The following is a 27,502-nucleotide window of genomic DNA, read 5'->3' as shown; positions in this document are numbered from 1 at the left end:
AGAAACACCATGAAACGAACTTTAGACATTAAAGCCTATGTTTTACTACAAAGGAATATAAAAAGCAAATAGGCAAAATTCCGCACCCTAGTCATTAGTATTAATGTAACTCGTTGCTTCGCCCACTGAATGGGCTAAAACGCACGTATTCTGTGCAGTTCCTTTTCGATTGATTGATTTGGTTTATTTTACTTCGGTTTTCTGCCACTTTTAGCTAATCGCGAAGATAAGGATGAACGATGATATTTTGATTTTGATGAAGGACACTCACAAAGAACACCCATGCCCAGGCCAGGATTCGAATCCGGGACCGTTGGTGTTGTGGCGCGGTAGTGTGCTAACCACTCCGCCACGGAGGTCAGCCAGTTCATTTTCGAGTTATGCATAGGCGATACAGAAACGCGTAGGGAGAATTTTGATTTATAAGTAATATTTTCTTTCATGAAATAACGAAGTGAAAGTGTAAATTCAACAATGATCTTGCCAGAAAATATCCAGCTTTTAAAGGATGGAAGAAACGAATATGAGATGAAGTGTACGGTGGCTGTCACTTTCCCGTGCTGTTGAAAGAGAGCTAGAAATGTTCGTGGCATTAAAATCATATTTCTCTATCCAATTTAAACTACCCAAAATTTTAATACGCTTTTTGGAAATAAGTTAGAGCGAACTTTACTTGTTACATTTGCATTCACTTGTGGGTGGAGTAAAATTCTGTGCTTCAAATCCTAGATATTCTTTGTCATTTGTTAAATAACTGATTAGGTGATTGCTTTCTTTGCTTAAAGGTAAGAGGAAGTTATTGAAAGAGATCACCTGAAAAGTATCTGTGAGCAAAATGTTAGTAAGATTTTTTTTATATTGATTAAGTTATGAGTAATGGCAAATGTTTTGCCATTTTTTGCGGTGTCCTCTTTTTTATGGCGTTGTCCTCCACAAAATGAGAAATCGACACAAAACAAGTAAACGTCCTGACACAAAAAAATACGACCAAAACGCTCTAGTCAATAAAAGTTACAAAGGTAATGTCTTAATTTTGGGTGATAGCCATAGTCGTGGTATTGCTTCTAAGTTGGGCGAGAAGTGTAGTGAATACAATGTATCTGGATTTACTAAACCTGGCGCCCCATTGACAGAAGTTGTTAAATCATTACCTGACATGTGCAAGGACTATGGAAAAAACGACCATGCATAATGGGTGGTTCCAATGATATATCAAGAAATGAAGGAAAATTGGTAATCTCAGTACTTAAAAACTGCCTTGAAACAACAAAACATACCAACGTCGTCATTACTGCCATTCCACACAGATACGATCTAATACCAACTTCCTGTGTAAATTTACAAATTAACAGTGTGAACTCTAAAATTTACAAAGTGTGTAAATCCTCTCCCACAGCAAAAATGCTAAGCGTTAGTGAAATTGGAAGAGATGGCCACACAAACCATGGCCAACATCTGAACGGAAAGGGAAAACACTTCTGTGTGATAATCTCTATGCACTATTTACTAATACACCACCCTCGCAGAAATCAGTGTACCCTCTTAAGGAAAAACCAGAAAGTGAAGTGTGTGAAGTGCAGTGTGATACTAACCTCGTAACTCCAAACAAAAATGATGATACGGTAAAAGTTGAAGAAAAAATTAGTGTCAGTGTCACGGACAGGCCTCTGAAAAGGAATATAAAAAAAACAATCAAACTAAGGGACTCTTTTTTATGGTAAGTGAGAGTCGGGTGGTGGACAATCCAATTCATAATTATGATGCGAGATTAATCCACGAAAATATTCAAACACGATTATTACGGCAAGCCAAGTTAGGGATACCACCTTGTAATGGAAATGATATCTTACTACTGCATCTGAACATTAGATCCATTAGAAATAAATTAGATGAACTAGAAATATTAATGGGGGGAATAAATAACTGTATTTTAGCATAAACGAACACTGGCTACGGGATGAAGAATTGCAAATATATGTACCTCCAGGTTTCAGGTTAATTACTGGCTATTGCAGATCAAATATGAATCATGGTGGTGTATCACTATATATCAGCGACAACCTAGATACCAGCTTTAAAATCTTAGATGTTAGTCAGTTTTGCATAGAATGGTGTTTTGAAGTGGCTGCTATGTCACTGCCAAATTTAAGAACAATTCTTATCTCAGTGTACAGAGCACCTGAAAGTAATGTAGAATTTTTTATCGAGTGTGTGCAAAATATTATTTCGTACCTAGACAAAAACTTTAACAAACATAAAATAATTATTCTTGGAGACATCAATTTTGACATTCGAAACAGTACCCCTAAGCAAATACATCTTCTAAATATTTTAAAATCTTTCAACTATTACTGCGCAAACAATAGGCCAACAAGACTAGACTCTTGTCTAGATAACATTTTAACAAACCTAGATAAATACTGCTATGAGATAGGGATATTCAATACATTTTATTTAACGGACCACAAAGGCTTATGGTTAAAATTGAACAATAATATACCTCTGAATACTATACATAAACAAATTAAATCTGTTAGACTAATTAATGATAACAGGCTGAATATACTAAGAAACAAATTAAAAGACGTTGATTGGATTCATTTAATTTTCTCAAGTGCAAATGTCGATGCATTAATTGAGAAATTTATGAGCACCATCTCTGATATATGTAACGACTGCTGTCCTAGAGTCCAAAAAAAGGAGAAACCAATTAAAGCTAAACGCGAACAAAGACACTTAGGTCAATGGTATAATCCACACTTGAGTAAATTAAAAATCTTGCTTATGATGTATTATAATGGATTTAAAAATGGTAACGCAGATAAGAACAGATATATCAAATTAAGAAATATTTACAGATCAGAAATTAGAAAAGCTAAATGCACAGCAAATGATAAATTTATTAATAACTCCAATAATAAATGCAAAGCAGCTTGGAATGTCATTAAGGCAGAATTATACCGCGTTTGGTAGAACCTGTCCCGCTTCCCGCGCTAGGGAGCGCTCAACAGTTTCGGTGTCAATGAAAAACGAGGAAAAAATCGTCTGCTGGGCAGCGAGGAGCGAATGAAAGCCAGAAGAGAGGCGTTTACGTAGACGCTGTTGCGACGTTGCGTATTTTAATTGGCTGCCTGGCTTTGACTTTCCCCAGCACGGAAACTGTTGAGCGCTCCCTAGCGCGGGAAGCGGGACAGGTTCTACCAAACGCGGTATAAGCAGAGGGAAACCCAGAAGAAAAGAAAATGTTCCGATTACTCCAAGCGAATTTAATGATTTCTTTGTCAGAGTAGGTAACAAATTGGATACAAACCACAATTCTATGAATCAATTTGATTATGAATATAATAATCTCATGTCACAAAACATCGGTAACATTTTGACTGACTTCCGGTGGCATGAGACCCAACCTGCTGATATTTTAAAAGCAGCACAAAACCTAAATAATTCAAAATCGGAAGACTTTTATGGAATGTCGAACTTTATTTTAAAAAGAATCATTGATATTCTACAGTACCCACTTTGCATTCTCATAAACTGGATGATGTATTGTGGGCACTTTCCTTCCTGCCTCAAGCTCTCGGTCGTCATACCCGTGTATAAAAAGGGTGATAAATCGAGCCCCGACAATTACCGTCCTATATCACTTGTTCCCATTGTCTCAAAAATTATAGAACACTGTTTATATAATCAACTCGATAGCTATTTCACAAATAATAATTTATATACAAGTGCACAATATGGTTTCAGAGCCCATTTATCCACTGTGAAAGCGAATGAAACCATTGTTTCCACAGTGTTAGATGCATTTGAATCCAAACTTTCTGTAAGTGCAACACTTATCGACCTGAGTAAAGCCTTTGACTCTGTTTCCCATCAAATATTAATAAAAAAATTACACTTCTATGGCATCAAAGAAACTGAACTTGCTCTAATAAAATCCTACTTATCAAATAGACAACAAATGGTCACTGTAGACAACATAAAATCAGAATTCTTAAATATAAAAAATGGAGTTCCACAAGGTTCTGTCCTCGGCCCATTGTTGTTCAATATTTATATAAATGACTTACCTAATATTATTCCTCATAAGACTGTTTTATATGCAGATGATACCACATTCCTTACAGTGGGCAGTGACAAATTTACAGTTGAGAAGCTTGATAAGGAAATAGAGGAAAGGTCCACTTTTTGGTTTGAAACAAATCAACTTACAATTAATGAAAATAAAACAGAGAAAATATTTTTTACATTAGGAAATGGCCATGAATGGACTTCTGTAAAACTTCTTGGTTTACACTTAGACTCCAAACTATCTTGGGAGTCGCAAACAAATCACCTATGTTCCAAACTTGCCAGGGTGGTATTTCTACTTAAAAAGCTTAGAACATGCATTAGCAAGGACTTGTTGCTGCAATCATATTATGCATATTTTCATAGCCTTCTGACTTATGGAATTCTCTTGTGGGGAAACTCATCTGGTGCTGGGGATGTATTTATCTGGCAGAAAAAAGCTTTACGAAGCATGGCAGGAGTCTTTGATCAGTCTGTTTCCTGTAAAAATCTCTTTAAAGAACTAAAGATAATGACTGTGCCAAGCTCATATATATTTACCTGTCTAGTGTATACAAAAGAAAATGTACATAATTATAACGCAAGACACACTGTGCACAGACACAATACAAGATTCTGTTACAAGCTCGACACACCATCAATCAGATTAAGTAAAACGCAAAATAGTTACAAGTATTTAGGAATTAAGTTATACAACATGTTACCAGAAGCTGCTCACAGTGTCTCTCTTAAAAAATTTAAAAGTGTACTTCAACCCTGGTTAAAAGAAAAGGTCTTCTACAATCTAGAAGAATTCGAAATCCATCCCAAAAATGATTTAATATTCTAGAATGTATTGTATTGTTTATTTCCTGTTTTATGAATTATTGTTATGTATATTGCCACTGCCATATTTATATTATTTCATCATAACTAATATTATAATTGTCTAATGTCTATGTACTCTTACTTTATATATGCATATACTCTCATATTAGTATCTATAACATATTGGAGTTCCATGTAATCCCTCTCTCTATATATAATTATATATTTACATATATACAATAACAAATATGTAACCAATAACTGACGACATCTATTGCATTGTACAATGTCTAACGATGAATAAATATATTGTATTGTATTGTATTGTCCTCTTTTTGAATGTGTGTGTCTGGTCACCCTAATCATGGCTGAATATTGAAGAGGATTTTCTTTGATTTTCGAAATTAACGTTTCGATTACGACATGCAAGAGATGTAAGAAAGCCAATTCCTGCAATCTAACATGTGCAGATGCATTCACGGTAGCTCCATATTTTGCACAACTGAAATTGGATGGAGCAGAGGTAAGAGGAACGGAAGCAACGAGTTAAGTTTTGCAAGGGAAATTAGACATGGTGTTTACTTTCATCGACATGTTATTCAAGATCATTTAATATTATTCTGTTGAAAGATTTTTCTCAGTAGCAATCATTCCTAATTTTCAGTTATTATTAGTAGTGCTCTATTACTGCAGTACAATAAGTTTACCTGAAGAAAAATGTCAGTGTCTTTTTGCACGACGGTATAAACCAGAGTTTTTTTTCTTTTTCTTGTGTATGAAAATAAATGTATGTAATGCAAATGAGCGTCGGGAAGGGCGGGGGTTCGAACTGGTCCGTTGATCAGCTCCTAGAAGTTGGCATCGTTCATTTCAAGTTACAAAAAACAGAAAGTATATTATTTTTATTGCAAATAATAATAACAGAAATACATTTCAATGAGATATTATTCGAACCATCGGCGTTGCCAGAATTTCTTGCTGGAGCTCGGGAAAATTGTTATTTTACAATGATAAGTATTATATACCTACTAATGAAAATAAACAGATAAGTGAATATCTAGTACAAAGTTATTTCCTACATTTTTTGTTCACATTTCACTCAATGTACTAAAATTCACAGTTATTGTATTTGTTATTAACTTTTGCATACATCATTCGCGAAAAGGCTGTAAAAGGTAGGGGAAAATTTTACTCATAAGGTTTATATTGTGACCTCTCCCATAAAACTATATTTTTTGGAATATTGTGGAACCATTTATTCTTGGATTAAATGGTAGAACATGGAGATACAACTTGGTTCCTATATTTTTCTTTATTTTTTTTTGATCTAACACACTACTGTCGCTATATTCTGTTCAAATACTAACTAAATGATCTTTATTTCTCCTATTAACAATAAAAATAATAAGCTTTCTTCTCTTTTTACTTGAAATGAACGATGCCAATTTCCAAAGGGGGAGGGGGGTTGTCCTACTCCCCTTCTTTCGACGCCCATGATTCCAACAGATTAATCAAAGTAAAAAAAATGCGCGAGATCGAAAAGTTGAGTGTAAAATGCAGGATCCATATTTTTATTATTTAATCCAAAGAATAGGTGGTTCAAGTTTTCAAAATTCCAGAAATTAGGTTTCTTATGTAAGAGGTCGCACTATATGACTAAAATTTACTCCTAACTTATTTTTTTCTTGAACAAGGTGTGTGAATGTAAATAACAAAATATAGCACTTTGCACTTCAGTACACTGACTGTATTTGAAATGTAAAAAAAAAAATAGTTGCGCTGCATATTCGCTCATCTGGTGGACTGAATAGAACAGCCTACCCAAGGAGTGATGTAATAAAATTATTATAGAAATAAAAACTTTTATTTTATTAGTTTAAAATAGTTATTGTTGTGCAATAACAATCATAACCATTATTATTATTTTTAATGTTTTAAGTTTTATCAGAGCCTGAACCCCCACCTCCGTACAAAAATTTCTGGCTACGCCCATGGTAATGCACTACAATGTAATCAAATAGAACTGTATTTTTAGTAACTTGCACTTTCACAGACCAATTTCATTGTTCTTGTAGCTTATCATTCATGTGGCCTCGCCATGTAAATCGCATACAAACAAGTCCTCGGTTTTTTTTCTTGGTAGTGTCTGCTGCCACGTTCTTTTTCTGCTGGAACCTCAAAAGAGATGCGCGTGGCAGCAAACTCGGTATTTGTTTTATCGTGATTTCATCATGCTATGTATGCAATTACGTCTGTAACACATACTGTGAAGTTGTAGCGATTACTTTCACATAAATGTTTTAAGATTAGGTTCCTTAGCATTCTTCTATGCTCTCGTAGTTAGGTTAGGTTCCGTTAGCATTAAAATAATATCGCTAAATGCTTTCTAAATAAAAAAAAAACGTTCTAAATTACCTGTACATTCATTCCCACTAATCATAAACTTGCATTTTTCTCGTCTTCATCTGTTCTTAAGATTTGTAACATCCTTTTAGCAGACGAATTACGTGGCACGAGCAAATTTGACGCTTATTCTTACTGCTGACACGTGCGTGGTAGCAGACTCGGCCTTTTTTCTTTCATTCGTGGGTACATTGAGGAAATATCATATTGGAGCATCTGGTACTCGTATTTGTGCATAATGGTGAAATCTTTATTTTCCACTGTGATATCTACAACACTGACCAGCTATAAAATTCAGGCTGCTCTGCTCTTGTAAAACTCACAAGATGGAAACTTGTTTCGGCACAAGGCAACAAAAAACTTAAGCCCCTATCACACGGAACTGGATTTCTAGTAGGAACGCTCTAGTTGACGCTGGACTGGCTACCCATTTGCTAGTTTTCGCCTCACACGGTACTTGTTACACCGTACTTGTCGATAGTCTTCCGCGCGAGATGTAAACAACGTATCACTTCACACTTTTAAAATACGATAACTATTCAACGGAGAGGAATATCGCTTCGTATTAAATGGTTTTAGGTAGAGAAGAACGGCGCTGATAAAATACATACTTCACAACGTTTACTATACAAGTATGGAAGAATATTTTAGCTTTTTCAATTGTAAACATGCCTTTCGCGCTGTATGCACTCGGAAACCACAGACAAAAAAGGCTACTTTGCAAACTCACAGATTATCTTCACATGGCCAAACTTTGCTCTGATTGGCTGTTCCACAGAATCTAGTCGAAGAAGTTAGTAGCAATTAGAACATGTCCTATTCCTCAAAACCAGTCAAGCAGTCAGCCAGGCGGCCATAATTTCTACCTCGACAGTCAGTTCATCGCCAACTAGGGCATTCCAACTAGAAATCCAGTTCCGTGTGATAGGGGCTTCACTTCTTCGACTAGATTCTGTGGAACAGCCAATCAGAGCAAAGTTTGGCCATGTGAAGATATTCTGTGAGTTTGTGAAGTAGCCTTTTTTTGTCTGTGGCTTCCGAGTGCATACAACACCAAAGGCATGTTTACAATTGAAAAAGCTCAAATATTATTCCATACGTGTATAGTAAACGTTGTAAAGTACGTATTTTATCAGCGCCGTTCTTCTCTACCTAAAACCATTTAATGCGATGCGATATTCCTCTCGGTTGGATAGTTATCGTATTTTAAAAGTGTGAAGTGATACGTTGTTTACATCTCGCGTGGCCGCCATTATGGGAACGAAAGACTATCGACAAGTACGGTATAACAAGTACCGTGTGAGGCGAAAACTAGCAAATGGGTAGCCAGTCCAGCGTCAACTAGAGCATTCCAAATAGAAATCCAGTTCCGTGTGATAGGGGCTTTATTTGTAATGTTAACTCAGCAGAGAAAACTGTGGTAAAGCACTGACGTAGTGCTTGCTTAGTGGTAACGACCATTTCCTGTTCTAGTAGTTACGTATCTTTTTCAATCCATTATCTCATAGCAAACACAGACACGTCCTAACACGAAATGCAGCCAAAGCCAAGTGCAGACGACAGAACGAGCCGAACGACGACGTCACAACATGGCGCAAGTGTGTTTTGCGCGCAACGCTCGGCTCGAAAATTAAAAACTCAATTTTTTTACCTAAAAACGAACGCACATGAACGTGGGAAATTGCAGGGGTTATTTGTCGATGGTGTAGATTTTAAAAATTATATTTAAAAATAGTAGTGGAAATGTGCATTCATAGATAGGCGTGTCTATCAGCAGGGAGACATTTTACGTCAGTGTACAGTCACGGACACTTCTGGGTTGTAATGATCTCATTTACTTTCAATGGAATTGTTAGAATGCTGAAGTGTTCGTGACTGTACTTTATCCCCACGGAAATTAGGTTACCCATGGTATTTTGTCCATAGGCGTGCGCGCGTTTGGGGGGTAATTGACCCCCTAATCACGAACGTTCACAGATTTTTTTCTACGATGGCATAGTGCTTCCCACTCAAAAAAACACCACTTGAATTTGAAATTATAACATTCCTGCGTCCCCCCTTTCCATAATAATTCATGTAAATTGCTATGACCGAAATCAAATTATACTTGAAATATATGCTTTTAGGATGACATTCTTTTTCGAAGGGGGAGGGCCATTCTTGCCACCCCCCTCCTTCCAGACGTTCCATGGCCCTACATTATTATACTTTCACCTGGCCCGTAGCCAAGCAAAGGCAAGGGGGGGCTGAGGTCCCCCTGGAACTACCTTCAGCCCCCCTGGCACTGAGGTCAGTCCCTTTGACATTAGGTAAAACTATTTTGTGTAATTTGTTTGCAGTAAAAAGTGAAAATGTAGACAGCAGATATTATTTTGCTCACAACTTTCGTGAAGGATACATTCAGGGAGCATGAACAGCAGCTATTACATTAGTTCATTTTATTTATAAGAAGAAGTCTTAAGTAGCGGCAAGTATTTAGGAGATTCTCTTCTCTAGACTTCAGAAAATTTCTTCACAGGGGAGCGTCTTTATCCTAACCTTCGCCCGACCCTGTGGCTGAGTGGTTAGCACATGCGCTGCGACGCCAAGGGTCCCGGGTTCGAATCCCGCTCGGGCATAGTTGTTTGTGAATGTCCATTCATCAATTTCATCATTTCATCACTCATCCCCATCTTCGCAAATTACCCAAGAGGCACAAAACGCGAAGTAAAATAAAATGAATCAAGTCAAAAAAATCCTAACCTTCGGGGTGTGAGGGGTGACCTTCCACGTAGTACAGTGGGATCCATGAGTATTACCGTGCAAATTGTCCACCACCATGTTCGTGCACTTTATATGACCCAATAAGAACTTCAAGAGTTCAAAGAAATCTCAAAACAAGCTGTTCACAACTTCTGCATCAGCATACATAAAAATCCATTGCTTAAAAACATACAGAATATAAGAGAAAACTTAATGAAAATAGTCATGGACAATTTGCACGATAATACTCATGGATCCTACTGTACACCCAATTGTCAATCTCACTTCCACGTAGTACGAGGGCCACTATTTATATTTTGAGCCTTGGCAACACTGATTGAAGTTAGCCGCGATTTGACGTTTGCATGGAATCGTCTGGCATTATTGACCATAACGTACTTCAAATGTTTTGTCAATAGCTTCATTTGTGTTGTTTATGTTGCCTTGGAGATTGCGCGACAACAATAAAATGTAATTAACTCGTGGACATTTTCGTGCGATGATTTTTTACGATTTTCGACGTGGATTATCAAGACAAGAGTGCATCAATCAACTTACTTCCACATTTGGCGATGAAGCCCCATCCTTTGTCACTGTCAAACGCTGGTATAACGAATTTAATCGTGGCCGCCATTCGCTCACCGACGAGATTCGCGAAGGTCGTCCAAAATCAGTTGTTGTTCAAGAAAACATTGATGCTGTGCAAAACCTAATACTGCAAGATCGTCATGTGACATACTGTGAGATTGAGGCAACAATAGGCAATAGTTCCACCAGCATATATAAAATATTACATGATCATTTAGCTGTGAGAAAGGTATGTTCTCGTTGGATCCCACACAATTTGACAAAAACTCAAAAAAAGACGCTCGCGTCAATTGGTGCAAACAAATGCTCAATAAATACAATCATGGTGCTTCAAAAGACGTATATAAGATTGTAACAGGTGACGAATCATGGATATATGCATATGAGCCGGAACGTAAACAGCAGTCGACCGTATGGGTGTTTCAAGATGAACCCAATTCAACAAAAGTTGTTCGCGCTCGAAGAACATCGAAACAAATGGTCGCCTGTTTTTTCGGGAAAACTGGTCATGTGGCAACTGTGCCTTTAGAGGAACGTAGAACGGTCAACTCTGAATGGTACATAACAATTTGTTTGCCAGAGGTCTTCGGTCAAATACGGAAAACAAACAAACGCCGTCGGATCATTCTTCATCAAGACAATGCCAGCTGTCACACATCTCGTCTAACAACCGACTTTATGAACAGTCAAAAAATGGAATTGATGGGTCATCCGCCGTACAGTCCTGATTTGGCACCCAATGACTTCTTCTTGTTCCCGAATGTCAAGAATAAATTGCGTGGACAACGATTTTCGTCGGCGGAAGACGCCGTTGATGCGTTCAAAAACCATATTATGGAGGTGTCTCAAGAAGATTGGAAAAACTGCTTTGACAAATGGTTCGAACGAATGCAAAAGTGTATTGACCATAAAGGAGAATACTTCGAAAAACAATAAAGCAGTTTTCAATGCCAAATTCCTGTTTTTTCATTGTTAGGCTCAAAATATAAATAGTGACCCTCGTACACCCTGGACTGCTTTTTGCAGACTAACGAGGTTCTGGTGACTGGCCCTATGGCCAGTATAATTCTGTGTGTTGTCCTGTTTGTTGTCTTTACGTGTGCTGAGTGCCGTTTACAACCTCAGCTTTTAGCTGGTCAGAATATTTTAAGATTTTAATTATGTGACACTATAGTTTTGTTACATATTATGGTAAGGGGCTGGACCCTGCATAACGTGACGGGTGCAAAATAGCCTAAGTGCTGACGCACCACCCAAAATTTTAAATTCAAATTCAATCATATTATCTGTACCTTCGTTGCCCCTGTGTCGACCTCCCATTTATACAGAAATCTGTGACTTTGATATCATTATGCAAATTTCCTCCGCATCTGCGTCAAAGGTTAACAGATCCCAAGTGTTGGGAACGAAGGGTGATTTTATTGTTTAGCCGGGGAGTGGAATGTACGGTAGGCTCTATGATTGAATATTGTCCATCTTTTCTTGTGTAATATAAATATCTGTATCATCAAACGTATGGAGTGTGTAGTAAGGGATGATTTCAGTAGCAGCCAATTAACACCTGAACTGATATTTTAAAAGATATAGAAAATGTAGTATTTGTGTGATATTTCCAAACTTTATGTAACTTAATGAACCGCCCCTTCCCCCCCCCCAAAAAAAACACACACACATAGTTTACCTTCATTTAACACTGTTAAACTTTGGAAAATGGACTTGATTTACAAAGCCCACCCTGATAACCTGCGAGCCTCCCCTGGAGATCAATTCTGGCTGCGGACCTGACTTTCACCTAGAAATTTAGTGTAGAGGAATCTCATCGCTGTTATTAAACTATATTATAGGAGACAATAAAGTATTTTAAAGCCGATGAAAGTTCAAAGCAACTACGGGTGAAGGGGGTGTAGTGGCGCAACTACAAGGGGGCACAGGGGCATTGCCTCATCCCTAACTTGGACGAAAGTCAATTCTAGGGGGGCAAACATTGTAGGATAAGAATGCAAGACTAGCAGAATCTGAGTAACAGAACAAAAGTATACTCAAGTTGGAATTAGTTTTCACGTCTTTCTTGCATTGTTTCTTCCAGACGGCCAGAAGCACCTGCAGGGGGCACAGAGGGGCAATTGTCCCCTCGACTACAAATAAAAATATATTTCGTAAAATTTGCTTGCTCGCTTCGCTCGCAACCTCTGCCTCTTTAGCTTTTTTAGTCTTGTCAAGTTCCAAGCCGTAGCTAGGGACGGCTGCAGTTATCTCTGGACGCCAAACAATATGAATGAGAAAAATTGTAAAAGAGAATACCATGGCGTACCATGAATTTTCTTGCGCCCTATTAAATCAATACCGTTTTCAATTTGCAAAAATTTGGATCGGAAATTTTTCTTGATCGTTTCGCTCGCAATTTGTTTTCTGTAATTCATTGTAAATTATCAGAGAGTACTTCAGACAGTTACTGCTATAACAGTGGTTTGAAGGAAAAGGAGCGTGCACATTTCAGAGACAATTTATGAGTGGCGAAGCGTGACAGTTTTACGTAGTAATCGCAATATTTGCCAAACGTCAGGGTTGATCTTTTAACGGAGAGGGGGGGGGGGCACAATATTCCTCTGCGATAAACCCCAAGGTTACTGCAAATTCAATGTAAAAGCTCACACCACAGACCTTACGACTATAAAAGACATAATTCTATCCCATTATTAAATATGATTGAAACTGAAATGCAAACACCTCAATTGTCGCGTTTAAAGATAAAAACCTTTATGGTCCGTCTCCAGTTGTTGTTTTGATAAAGAAAACCAGCTTTTCCTCTTAACAAGTGGTTAACGCCACTGGACAGGCGGAATAATCTTGATGGCTCCAGTCCAGAGAAACCCTGCCGTGACTGTAAACACGGGGATGGGGGCTTAAAAAAAGGGCCTGTTATGACCCAGGTCTCTCTGTTCGGAAGTGTTCGGCTGTTGTCGACCAGAGGGATTCGCACCATTTCTGCAATGAGCGGAGGCTTCTAACACCATTGCCAACGTGACGGGAGGGTTCGGCGCGAAGGGTAGTACTGGGCCCACATTTCGATGCGCTAAGATTAGCGAATCTCTTACGTATTTCGAGCTGTTTCATGCTGTCGCTTGGCTTATTTCGCACAAATATACTAGAATTCTCACTTTTTTACTTCTTCTCTAAAATATTTAAAATGCAATATTTTTATTATCTTGTTTAGTCATCGCCTCATCTCCCGATGACCAAACGCTTCGCCTCTGCAATTTATATAATTCTTGTTGTTGGTTTCTTATAGGGTTAATGAATTGATTATGTAATGTATTTAAATAATCTGTGTTATATATATATATATATATATATATATATATATATATATACACAGGGTGTTTCTAAAGGTCGTTTACAACGCTTGGGAGGTGATTCCTCACACGAAAACAAGCAAAAAGTCTAAGTTCCATTTTTACGACTGAGGCTTCGTTTCCGAGATAGGAGCCTCGCAAAAGGTGACAAAGTGAACGTCACACCTAACTGGGACGAATACTATCACAGATAGAGAGGCGGTTCCAAGGGAATCATAAAGGAATCGTATGTGCTCAGTCCGGAAGTCACTATGAAAAGTTCACTGCACGCATGCGCAATGGAGTCCTCAAAGGAATTGGGGATTTCCAGCAACAACAATGCATGGAAAAGGTATGTAACGCAGCAAGAAGGACCGTGACAATGAGAAATGCGTTCAAGACAACACATCCCGACCTCAAACATCAAAACATGACCACCGAACACAAAATCCGAAAAGTTGAGCACGGTTGCATACCCCAGTTACACGCGAGGAATGAACGAATCATGTCATGTGGCATACGAGAGACAGGAGGAGGGAAAGAAAAACACAATATCAGATGATTGCGACAACGTGTATTTTTACACGCGACAATTGCGTAATATCCCCCCCCCCCCACACACACACACAACAAACAACAAATGCTACAATATCTTACGCACAGACAGTCCGTGTCACTGTACACCAACTGAAGATGTCACTTTCACCACACAAAGGGGATGGGGAGCAATACCAAAAGTGTTCGCACGCGATCATTGTGACGTAAAAGAGACCAGTTTTGGAAGCGCTGCACAGGCAAGTCTGGCTCTCGTAGTCTACGTTTGACCTTCATGACTGCTGTTCCCGCGAGAGGAGCTCGAAGGGTTGGTTCTCTCCGGCAGTCGTCCCAATCGTGTTGCAGGTGCTGGGATATGATCAGCAGTTCGCTCTAGGTTGTCATACGCATTGAAGAGTACTAGTATGTTGCATTGAAAGAAGTTGACGTGGTGGAGTGGGCAAGTCAAGTATCGCAACAATTGGTCTGTGGTGTTCGTACGGTGATACGGCCAATTTGTGCAGTGTGCCAGTGTTAAACAAAAACAATACTTTGCAGTTCCAGCTCCCTATTACACAGATGGCTGCGTATACGACCCAGCAGCTAGCAGACATGCATCTCATGTATGGGGAGGCACGTGGTAATAGCCGTGAGGCAAGGCGTCTTTATGGAGAACGCTTGCCACATAGACGTTTACCGTCTCACACCTTCTTTCAGGTAGTGGACAGTCGACTGCGTGAAACAGGGTCAGTGTTACCACCGCGACAAGAAGTTGGAAGACCCCGAAGTGTACGCACACATCAGTTTGCAGAAGATGTGTTAACAGCGGTCGCAGAACATCCTGGCACCAGTACGCGAGTGCTCGCTCGGGCACGAAACACGTCTCATGTGAATGTTTGGCGAGTGTTGTCAGATGAAGGAATGCACCCTTTTAAACTGCAGAAAGTACAAGAACTGTTACCTCGTGACTTTCGCCCTCGTATGGAGTTTTGCCAATGGTTGTTGCATCAGCTGGACACAAACCCTCACTTCGGGGCAAACGTATTGTGGACAGATGAAGCCATTTTCACCAGGATGGATGTCTTCAATAGTAGAAACAGTCATGTATGGGACTTTGACAACCCACATGCACTTTTTGTGGCCCATCACCAGCACAGGTTTTCAGTGAATGTGTGGTGCGGGATAGTACATGATCATTTAATTGGACCATACATTCTCCCTGTTCGCCTGAATGGTCGCACGTATCATGCATTTCTTAGTGAGGTTCTGCCTGAACTGTTGGAGACCGTACCTTTGGCACTGCGGCAAGAAATGTGGTACCAACACGATGGTGCACCAGCTCATTTCGATCGTAATGTACGACATTTCCTGCATGACGTGTTTCGCAATAGGTTCATTGGTAGGGATGAGCCTGTGCCTTGGCCACCGAGGTCGCCAGATCTCAACCCTCTCGATTTTTTCTTCTGGGGAGAAATGAAAACCCTCGTATACGACACACCTGTCACATCAGCTGAGGACCTCGTTGCTCGCATCAACGTCGCCGCCGCGACGGTAGCAGATACACCTGGCTTGTTTGCTCGTACTCGACAATCCTTGATTCGTCGCTGTCATCTCTGCGTAGAAGTAAACGGCAGACATTTTGAAAACCGTCTGTGATTATTGCCCTCGGCAAATACCAGTGAGAACACTTTTGGTATTGCTCCCCACCCCCTTTGTGTGGTGAAAGTGACATCTTCAGTTGGTGTACAGTGACACGGACTGTCTGTGCGTAAGATATTGTAGCATTTGTTGTTTGTTGTGTGTGTGTGTGGGGGGGGGGGATATTACGCAATTGTCGCGTGTAAAAATACACGTTGTCGCAATCATCTGATATTGTGTTTTTCTTTCCCTCCTCCTGTCTCTCGTATGCCACATGACATGATTCGTTCATTCCTCGCGTGTAACTGGGGTATGCAACCGTGCTCAACTTTTCGGATTTTGTGTTCGGTGGTCATGTTTTGATGTTTGAGGTCGGGATGTGTTGTCTTGAACGCATTTCTCATTGTCACGGTCCTTCTTGCTGCGTTACATACCTTTTCCATGCATTGTTGTTGCTGGAAATCCCCAATTCCTTTGAGGACTCCATTGCGCATGCGTGCAGTGAACTTTTCATAGTGACTTCCGGACTGAGCACATACGATTCCTTTATGATTCCCTTGGAACCGCCTCTCTATCTGTGATAGTATTCGTCCCAGTTAAGTGTGACGTTCACTTTGTCACCTTTTGCGAGGCTCCTATCTCGGAAACGAAGCCTCTGTCGTAAAAATGGAACTTAGACTTTTTGCTTGTTTTCGTGTGAGGAATCACCTCCCAAGCGTTGTAAACGACCTTTAGAAACACCCTGTATATATATATATATATATATATATATATACGAGGGTTGGGGCAAAAGTCATTGCAACTATTTTTTTTCTTGCAGATACCAGCCCGCTTGGAAAATGCGACATATACAGATGAAAGGACGAGGGGGGAACTACATGTGGGGACAGTTAAAACATGCGAACATTGTGCCTCACATATTTATTACAATAGTGTACAGGACAATACTGGTTTGATCGTGCAAAACAATTACATACCTGTTCTACAGTTAACAGAACAAAACTGGGGCTAAAGGCCCTCAAAGTAATCACCTGCCATGTGCACCACACGCTGCCAACGATGTGGGAGACTCGGTATACCATCTGCGTCACCATTGGCCGCACCATGTGTGAATCGGGTCATCTGCTGTTGCACAGCATTGGCAATGTCCTCTCGTGTCGCAAACCGCCTTCCAGGTAGTGGTTCCTTAACCTTGCGTATGAGATGAAAGTCACAGGGCGAAATGTCAGGAGAGTACGGCGGGTGCTCCAATTCTTCCCATCCCCAGTGTTGCAGTTGCTGCCGTACACACTCTGCTTTATGTGGTCTAGCGTTGTCGTGCAGGATGATTTCACTGTCCAGAAGTTCCGGACGTTTCTCCCGAACGCCACGTCATACCTGTCGCACGAGGAAGTTCCTGTAGTACTCTGCTGTCACTGTTCTGCCATGTGGAACACCCCTGACGTCATACGTGACGATCACCATCAATTTCATGGGGGAAGGATTCTGACGGAACTTCTTCGGCCTTGGCGATCCGGCATGTCGCCACTCTGCGGACTGACGTTTGAGTTCCGGTTCATATGCCCTGGCCCAAAATTCATTGATGGCGATTATTCGTGACAGGAAGTGGTCGCCGTCCTGTTGCAAGCATGCTAGGTGGTCGGAGCATGTTGCATATCGCATTCACCGTTGAATTTCCGTCAGTGCATGTGGTACCCACTGCGATGCGATTTTGCGCAGTTGCAGCTCTCTCCGCAATATACTGTGGATATTATTTCACTTGTCTGAATTACATAGAAAAGGGTTTGGTATGTGAGTTTTGGCTAATCATTTCGAAGAGGATGAGTGATGATATGATGAAATTGACGAACGAGTACTCACAAAGAACACCCAAGCACAGACCAGCATTCAAATCTGGGATGCCTAGTGACAGTGTGCTGTGTCATCCACTCTATCACAGAGGTCGGCGCCGAATAGGAGAAAATGCACACCTTATGCTCTTGTACCAGTAAGGCCAGATACAATAACCAATCAAAAGCAAGCTAGAGATTTTACAAGATACTGTGCCGTGTTTAAGAAAAGTTATGATATACTCATTCACCCTCCTCCCTTCAAAAGTTATGTTGAATCTTTTTGTGTTACGCCTTGCTTATTTTGATAAATTTATTCAACATTTATAAAGAAAGGAATAGAAAATGTATAACGTAAAAAGTTAAGGATTGTAAATTAAAGGATAGGTTATGATTACAGCCCGGAAGTTTTGCAAAATGCCTCTTTTTATCTACTGCATATATTGATAAAATTTTTCCAGATATACGTTTCTCATGTTGTTTCGAATGTTTTAGAAGCCTTTTCATTTTGCCTATTTTGCCTATTTGGGACCCCACTGCCTATTTTTAATTATAATGTTTTTTTCCCTTTTTCAATTAAATTTGACCATTTTTTTAAAAAAAAATGTGTATATAAATTATTTTTCTCCCAAAAAATGTTGTTGGCATTTATTTTTCTTTCGTTTATTATGTGAATAATTTTCGCCTTATTTAAGTAATATTGAACTCATGCATGTTTCAACGTTGCTGAAGGAGAAAAGTGATTTCATGCTCAGTTAGGATATTGCCTTTTGGTTAACATTTCCTTATGTAGGATTGACTGCTGAAGTGGACAGGTTGATTTCGAACACAAAGAAGATATTTCTGAAATCTTCCACTAGAACCCGAAATAAGGAAGTTGGATCTGAGCATAGTTTACCTCCGCAACCAGTCTTGACCAGATGGGGAACCTGGATATCAGCAGCTATATATTATGCTAACAACCTTGAAAAATCAGTGAGGTGATAGATGCTCTTCCAGAAAATAAAGTGGCTTCAATTTGTGAAGTGAAAAAACTCCTGTGCTATTCAAGTTTATTTTTGCACATTATGGTGCATTCCCAGAGACAATTACAATTACAGAACTTAAAAAAAAACACCTTGTAGCATCCATGAAAATGTACGAGGAATCTATGCAGCAGATGATGGAAGTGCCAGGAGAAAAGGGGTCAGCTGTTGCGGAAAGTGCAAGCGGGTAGTGAGTGCAAATGAGGACTTGAAACAATTGAAAACAATTTGTGATATTCTAAAAGGTGAAAATGCTGTTACCGAAATGCATCCAGCTACATTAGCTTGTTTTATGTATGCTCCAATAACTTCTGTCGAAGTAGAAATATTTTCTATTATGAAAAACATTCTGTCTGACAGACTACTATCAATGAATGTTGAGTAATTAAAAAAAACACCTGGTAGTTATGTGCAATCAAGACGGAGAAAATTGAAATGCTCTTCCCAATGTAGATTTTAACATGTTGCCAGAAATTATAGATAAAAGTAAGCGACTTCCAAATGTGCCTTTCTTCGGTTTATTTTGCCTTTTTTTAATTTTTAGTGCCTATTTTCCACATTATAAATGCCTTTTTGCCTGCCTATTTTAACGAAAATAAATGCCTGAACTTCCAGGCTCTAGTTATGATGAAAAAGAGTAGAGTTGATTGTTCCGATAAATAAAACATTATGACGTAATCGAAGGAACACCTATCAAAATTCAGACAATGTTGATGTAATAAATTAATGGCGTAAGTTTTTAATCTTAGATTTATCAATGTATAATTATTTAATATAAATGTGTAAGTATTTGTTAAGAGTAAAAGATGTATCCATACACATTATAATGTAAATGAATAAATAGTTTGTCTTTATAACCTACTAGTCAGGGGTTCGAGAATACAGAAATCAGGTATAAATACGACGACAATTCATGGTAAAATTTAGTGGTTTCTTGATATCAGATCTTGCGTGGGACTGTTACCAGGCCTAGTGTTGAGTCTCTCACACCCTGCAAAACTGAGCAAAGTTCCCTTGAATGGTCTCAGTAGGATATCAAAGAAACGGAAATTGTGATCGTGGTTCCAAATCCGAAAGGGCCCGATTTCTTAGGCTTGCGCTCCTAGTTTCTGTATGAACTTACATCAATAAAGACTAGATAAAATTCATATCTCTTGGTTCGAGTTTTTCTTCTGCCCGCCTGAGATGGTTCTAGTGTGGACTGATGGAGTCCTCATGTTGCTGACTACAGGAGCTGTGGGTCATTAACTCAGATCTTATCACTGCGTGTGTCTGTCAAGATACAGTGTTGAGTCACCCACACCCCGCAGTGGTAGGAACATAACATTTGTAAAATTTAGACACATGAGTGTTCATAAAGTACAAATCATGAGGAACGTGGACTGCAAATGTATGTTAAAAAATAACAAAATGTTTCACTGAACTGCATGAATCTTGCCATTAGATGTGTATTGTCTCAATCTTTTCACTTTTATATTTCTGGGCATGCAACTCTACTACATTAAGCAAGTAGAAGCACTTCAATATTAAGCTTCTAGTTCCCATCCTGGTCCAATTCTTTCCCTTCTTTCTGTCTCCCCTCCAAACACAGTGAAATAGCAACAGTGTTGCCATTAGCATAGCAGCAATTTTCACTTGATTCATTTGTGTATATCGTGTCTAATTGTGCATGCACAATCAAATGACCAATTTTACAATTCACTGGAATATAGTATTAAACTTAAAAATAGTTGCTACAGAATTTCATGTGACCATCACACTGACGAATGATTACAAACCCTCTATTCCCCTCCAATAGGTGGCAACAAGACCTGAAAATTAGGAACACAAAGTATAAAGATTTAAAAAAAAAAAGATTATTTTTATATTATTGTGTTATATTCAGTCAATAAAAGACACTTATACACAGTTGGTTAAGTGCTTTATTAACAACACTTACAGCCACAGAAGCATTTTTCTTGTTTCCAAGAATATTACAATTCCACCAGACAGCTGGCAGAAAAACAAGAGACAGGCCACATGGAGTGGAAGCTCAACAAGGGGAGAGAGGAGAAAGTAGCAATGGATACAAGTTACTGATACCTATAGGCAGGGCCGGACTGGAACTGCCAATAAGCGTTGGCAATTTTCTTTAAGAGGGCGCCTCAAAATATAATTGATTAATGGCCTATCATTACAGTAAAGACTGAATTTAGAAACACACTTTTTATATAGGATTAAAAGTAGGCCTAAGAAATTCAAGAGATTGTTATTACCAACACAGATAACAACAAAACAACTAAAGTTCAAACGTACATCGATTTAACCCCAATAATAAAATTTGAATACACAGTGGTGTCTTTTTTCATTCTGAACTAGGACAATTGGAATTATACAGTAATTCGAGCAGATGTTTATTCACCTTGAAATCATCTTTAATGATACACGTTTTTGTTAATTCGAATTTTGGATAATTCGAATTCTTTCGTATTCCCTTGAAGTTCGAATTAAAAAGTCCACTGTAGTATATATCGAGATCCATGGCGTACTGTACAGTACAAATTCGCAATGTGCATCATCACATAAAAAGGTATTTTATGGCCACTCTCCCTGTTCCCCCTTTATGCCAAATTATTTTGGTCAGAAAAAATTTGCAGGTCAATATAATACAGACATATTTAAGCAATATACAAGGGCTGATTTTTTAGTTGTGGCAAATATTCATTTTCTAGACAAATAGCATACATACATGGTTCTAAGTTTTATAGGCCTTCGATGTGGCCCCCAGCATACATACATGGTTCTAAGTTTTATAGGCCTTCGATGTGGCCCCCAGCTTTGCTTACATGTTGCCAACGATGTGGAAGCAATCAGATGCCGTTGGCACTGCCTAATCTGTTGATAGTGTGAAGAGAGCAATCTACTGCCAGAAGAATGTCTCTTAACTGTTTGGAAGCGAATCCCACAAAGTGGTTCCTTCATCTTAATGATTAGGGTGAAGTCGCAGTGGTAGAGCACTTCCCATCCCCAGCGATTGAACAAATCAGCCACAGCTCCTGCTGTATGTGCCCGAGCATTGTCATGCAGAATGATGGGTGGGTTATACATAAAGTGTCGCCTTTCATTTCTCAGAGCTGCTCGCAGGTTGTTTTGCACTGTTTGTGACACTGTCGTGCTGAGCGACGTCTAGCACATTCAATTTTTAACCTGCTTCGCAAACATCGTGACTGCACTCCGCGACCGCTCGCTCACAACTGCTCTGTTCTTGTTGTCACTGCGCACGGGCATGGAGTGGGAAGAGTGAGTTCATTTGCTCTGAGGGAGGGTACGCATGTAACTAACCTTTGGTATAAACGACATTGCCTGGATCCGTTGCATGGCGTCGCTATAGCATAGTTGCCACTACTAAAATATCAGCCCTTGTATGTTTACTTTTGGGTACTTTAGCACTTCCCTGTTTTAGTCCATTACTTATACTAAACCACTCTGTTCTTCCCACTGGTGTCTTCACACAGCTCTGGTTGGCGTTGAATGTGCTCTGCACTCTACACACTATCTCTTCCTCGACCCCTTTCTCTCTTAGAGCCTTCCAAATCTTTGTTCTGTCCATGAGATATAGAATTGTTATAAAATTCTCTCCTCCCCAAAAATTCACATGATGCAAGCAAGTCAAGAATCCCCCCTGTGGGCACCCCTGTATTTCAGGTATAATCTTTTCCCTTAATATAAGTTACATTTTTTTTTATCACATTGGTATTAAAACGAACCAGAAATGAAATTATATTTTACAGTGAAAGAAGGTGTTTCATCACAACAAAATTTGTTCATAATTATCAATAGCAACGAAAATGTCTCGTTCACATTGCTTGAGGAAGAGTGCTTCAAGATTATCACTGGATAGACTATTAGCTATGCTGCCTTGTTTTTATTATCTTTAATTTGAAAAAAAAAAAAAAGCTTTCGCAGCTTATTTGCAGAGTGGAATTGAAAGGAGATGTTATAAACTTTATGTAGTTCAAGGGTATTGCAAGGAATACACATTGTACTCACGAATAACATCTGTATGGACACTCGATGCAGCTCTTGCATCTTTTACTTACACACTTCCTCTCTCGCAGTCAGTTATTATTTCTACCTGATTCATTTATTCAAATTTCTATTTGTTCACCAACTCATCATCACTATCAGATGGTAATCTTCTTCCACTGACTGTATGTGTATTAAGGTCAGATACTAACAAATGACATAAGTTATTTTTTCAGTCTTTTTCTTGTCAGTTGGGTACTAGTTCACAAAATTTGTTCAAACCCTGCGGAGCTAAGCTGTTCAATAGAAAAACCCAAAAGTTCTCCCTTATTCATCAATGTTTATTGACATGACAGCAACAAACTTGTTGGCAGCCTGATTGATAGATGTTTGAGGTATTCCTTAAAGTCTTCAAATCTATTGTTGCAGTAGAAATACACTATCTACCAAAAAGTAATTGGGCACGTGTACAAAATGGTTGTCTGGTGGTGCGAACCCTGTTAGAACCTCGTGGAGACACCTCTTGCTGCTATAACAGCAGCCACTCTTGTCAGGCATGCTCTCGACTAGTTTGTGGAGGACGTCCATTGGAATGTGTCGCCATTCCTCTTGCAAGATCTCCCTCAGTTGGACAATGGAATTTGGCCACATCTCCCGAGACCTCACCCGCCAGTCCAATGCTTTCCAAAGGTGTTCTATGGGATTGAGATGAGGACTCTGTGCAAGCCAGACCAATCGGTGAACATTGTTGTCGGCATACCACTGCATAGTAGCCTCCGAAACATGCCACCTAACATTGTCATCCTGGAAGTAACAGGGGTCCATTCCGTAAAAATGCCACAAGGTTGGGAGCATTTCATTGTCTAGTATTGTACAGTATGCCTGTGAGTTCATTGTGCCACGTACAACCACCAGTGGTCCCACTAAATGATACTAAATGATTCAAATTAGATACTAAATTAACCACCATCATAGGTGCCCAATTACTTTTTGGTAGATAGCGTATATCACCCAGCTTGAATGATATCCAAGTTCCTCTTCATTTGTTGCTAATCTGAGAGGGGAGTTGTAATTTTAAAAATCTGTAGACACAATCATTACAACAATGATTGTGTCAAAACTTGTTCAGAAGTGATGTGACATCATTTTACAATTGTATGTTGAATTCATTAGAAAAAGCATTGCAACAAGCTGACAGAACACACTGTCATGTATCCTCTCTCGATTTTCATGATCTTCAGTCCAGTAATGCAGACGACCAAATATTTTTATCGTTTCATCACTTCTGCTTCTCCATCTTGTTGTTCCTATTGCTGCAAATCTAATTCAAGCACTTTCTGCCAAAAAAAAAAAAAAACTTCCAGCGTTTGTAACAAGCTAATATTCAAACACTGTGCTGTGTCTGTAAACATTAAAATGAGTACACGAGCATAGCACCATATGTGGATGCCTTCTGGAATAATTTCAGTAAGTTTTTAAATTCATGCAAAAGAATATTTGCTTTTTCTTGACATGTAGGCAGGGTGGGATTCCTCTCTCATTACTGCATCCCCATCATAGGTTGTAAATCTTTTGGAGGATGCTACATACCTATTATATTCAATCATTTGCATAATACCTCAATGCTTTGAAAGAAGTAACTGGAAATTATCTTACACTGCATTTTTTCAAATACCACACTGCTTATATGAAGTGCTTGTTCTATTGTTTACATTAAAACAAGTAGTGTACTAAAATAACAAATAATCCACACCAACAATAATTGTACATATGAAGCAGATTTTGTGTTACATGTGACAGCACTACTCGACCCTCACTTATTTGCGGCCTGTGAAGGCAATTGAAAAGTTAACCAATGATGACATCAGAGGAAGAGCAGGGGGCGGACCCTTCTGGCTAAATTTCGGAAATTATTTTCTCAACCCCGTATTTTTCTCCCATCGCTGAGGTAAACCTTGTTTGTTCAAGATGTCTTTTGTTATGTGTTAGAGACGTACTCACCTAGTGCTAACATGACTTGAGTAAAAATCGTTAACCCCTCATTTTGCATTTTCAACATCATACGAAGGCATTTTTTAACAGTGTGATATAATGATTTATCTACAAAATAAAACGATGTTGATTTTTATATGAAAATACTTACTTCAAATGTTCACAGGCAGAATGGAGCTGACAACTAGTGTGATTCCGAACAGTGTACTTTCTCTACTCGCCCGACACAAGGCCAACAAATGAAATAAACTGTGTACACAGTACCAACTCCGAAAGTAGGATCATCAGAGGCACCATTATTGGGGGAGAGAGAATGTCAATATTTTTTTATATACTTCTTGAGGATTTGTGGGAGGCAGAAAGTGCCTTATCCCCCTAAAGTCTGTGCAGATTCCATTACAATCTGATTAAAATGTCCAATCCTTATTTGTAGCTGCCTGCAATGCCAAGGGAGTATTTAGACTGAAGCGACAAGTGCTATTTTGGAACAAACCCTCATTTATAAATGCAACCTTTCAAACCAAAGTGACATGACAAACTGCATACGTTTCTTGTTGCTTGTGTCACTCGGGCTGCAATTTCTCAATACTGTGAATCGTGCCAGCTCGGTCAGTTCTCAAGTAACCAGAACTGTTGGGCCAACTAGAGTTTTTATGTGGGAAAGATTGGGTTTACATTGCTTGGTAAATTGAAGTTGGTCTTACATTGGGCCATCAGTTGTTGCCAATGCTTGCTCAACTATGAAAACATTTGTTAAAACCAGTTTTTAAAACAACATTCAAGAATATCATGTACATTCTAGTGTGTAAAATAAATAACGTATGATTAGAGGCACATATTTTTGGTAATTAAAAAAGCAAAATTTTGGTACAAAAACAGTCAATTTTGGGTTCAAAAGCAGTAAATAAAATGAAATTTCGCTGTTATAGCGGTGAAAAAGCACCATATAAAATGACCTTTTGGTTTTAAAAAATGTGAATATAATCTCAAATTTGATTTAATAACTGCACTATTACACAAAATAAACATATCCCTTCCAATAGCACATTAAATCATTATCAGAATATTAAGTTTATTCCTGTATAAAGGGATCCATTTTTGCTTGTCAAATATTTACAGCAAAATTAATCAATTTTCCATGAATTGCATAACTCACAGAATATTTCAGACTTCAGAAAGTGTCGTGTTGGTATATAAACGGTAAATTTCGTGTTTAAGAGTCTATTTCGCATTTTGCAGTTCATTTTGCATCATTTCGTGACAAAACAGGGTAGGAAAATGCACCTCACACCTTTCAGAAACATGAAAAATTAACATTAGAATGTGTTATTTCACATTTCGTGTTTTCGTCAAAAACGAAATATGCATGCCTCTACGTATGATGGTGTTTCTTTCCGAACATTTCAGTCACAGCACATACTGAAAATATCATGTAAAAATTTTCAGCGAAAAATGCAGGCTCGACCAGGACTCGAACCCGGGTCTCTGGCATACCATGCCATTTCTCTACCACTGAGCTACCGAGCCGGCCTGGCCTCGCCTGATTTTTCGCTTTCGCGGTTTTACCTGCATGGGATCGTCTTTGCCAGTGCTACCGCAACAAGATCTGTTGCCTTTGAAACACTGTAGACTTCGATGTTGCCTGGTTCCTCCCAGTGTAGAGACGTTAATTATTGTAGATTAGGCACACACAGGAAATGTACTACGTAGAAATTTTCAGCGAAAAATGCAGGCTCGACTAGGACTCAAACCCAGTTCTCTGGCATACCGTGCTATTGTTCTACCACCGAGCTGAGTCGATTCCACGCAGGTAAAACAGTGATAGCCAAAATCAGGCGAGACTAGGCTGGCTCGGTAGCTCAGTGGTAGAGCAATGGCACAGTATGCCAGAGACCCGGGTCCGAGTCCTAGTCAAGCCTGCATTTTTTGCTGAAAATTTCTACGTAGTACATCTCCTGTGTGTGCCTAATCTACACTGAAAATATAATATTTTGTATATGAAATACAAGCTATTTTTAACTTGTAGTCACTCAGCCACAATGGATGAAAGATATTTCTGTGTTGGGAATAGCTTATGGCTTGTTGGATTAGCTGTAGCAGAACAAGAACGTTGTTACAGATATTCGTGAAAGTTGTTCATTAACAGTACATATAAAATAACTACACTATGTGCAGACTAAATTCCCTGAAATACGTGAAACTAAGTAAACTATCTACATAGAAAGTATTTTGTCCTACCATGATATATATGAGGGTCATCCAGAAAGTAAGTTCCGTTGGCCAATTAAAAAAACACAAAATGTAATGGAACAAAACACTTTATTGCATACTGAAGTACAGGCCTTGGACTATGTTTCAACATAATTTCCATCCCTGTTGAGACACTTATTATAACGAGACACCATATTTTGTTTCCCCTTATCGAAGAACGATGCTGCCTTTGTTGATAAGCATACCAGTGGGCACACAATTTGCGGAAATGCAGTCTGTCTGACACAATTTCATGATGCAGCGACCGGGAAATTTGTGGAAAATG

General features: G+C 39.0%; 1 protein-coding gene and 1 non-coding gene across 2 annotated transcripts in view; both read right to left on the bottom strand.

Annotated features, from left to right (window-relative positions):
- The window catches only part of Prp16 (ATP-dependent RNA helicase l(1)G0007), a 400,014-nt gene that overhangs the window by 109,948 nt on the left and 262,564 nt on the right, over positions 1–27,502 (bottom strand). The window lies entirely within an intron of this gene.
- On the bottom strand, positions 26,423–26,493 carry TRNAT-GGU (transfer RNA threonine (anticodon GGU)). The gene has a single exon. It is a non-coding gene; the product is annotated as a tRNA-Thr (tRNA).

The sequence above is a fragment of the Lepisma saccharinum genome, chromosome 22, assembly GCF_977018435.1.
Source record: "Lepisma saccharinum chromosome 22, izLepSacc3.1, whole genome shotgun sequence".
NCBI classification, from domain to species: domain Eukaryota; kingdom Metazoa; phylum Arthropoda; class Insecta; order Zygentoma; family Lepismatidae; genus Lepisma; species Lepisma saccharinum.
Note: the sequence above shows the minus strand (reverse complement) of the source record. Positions and strands in the feature narration are given on the sequence as shown.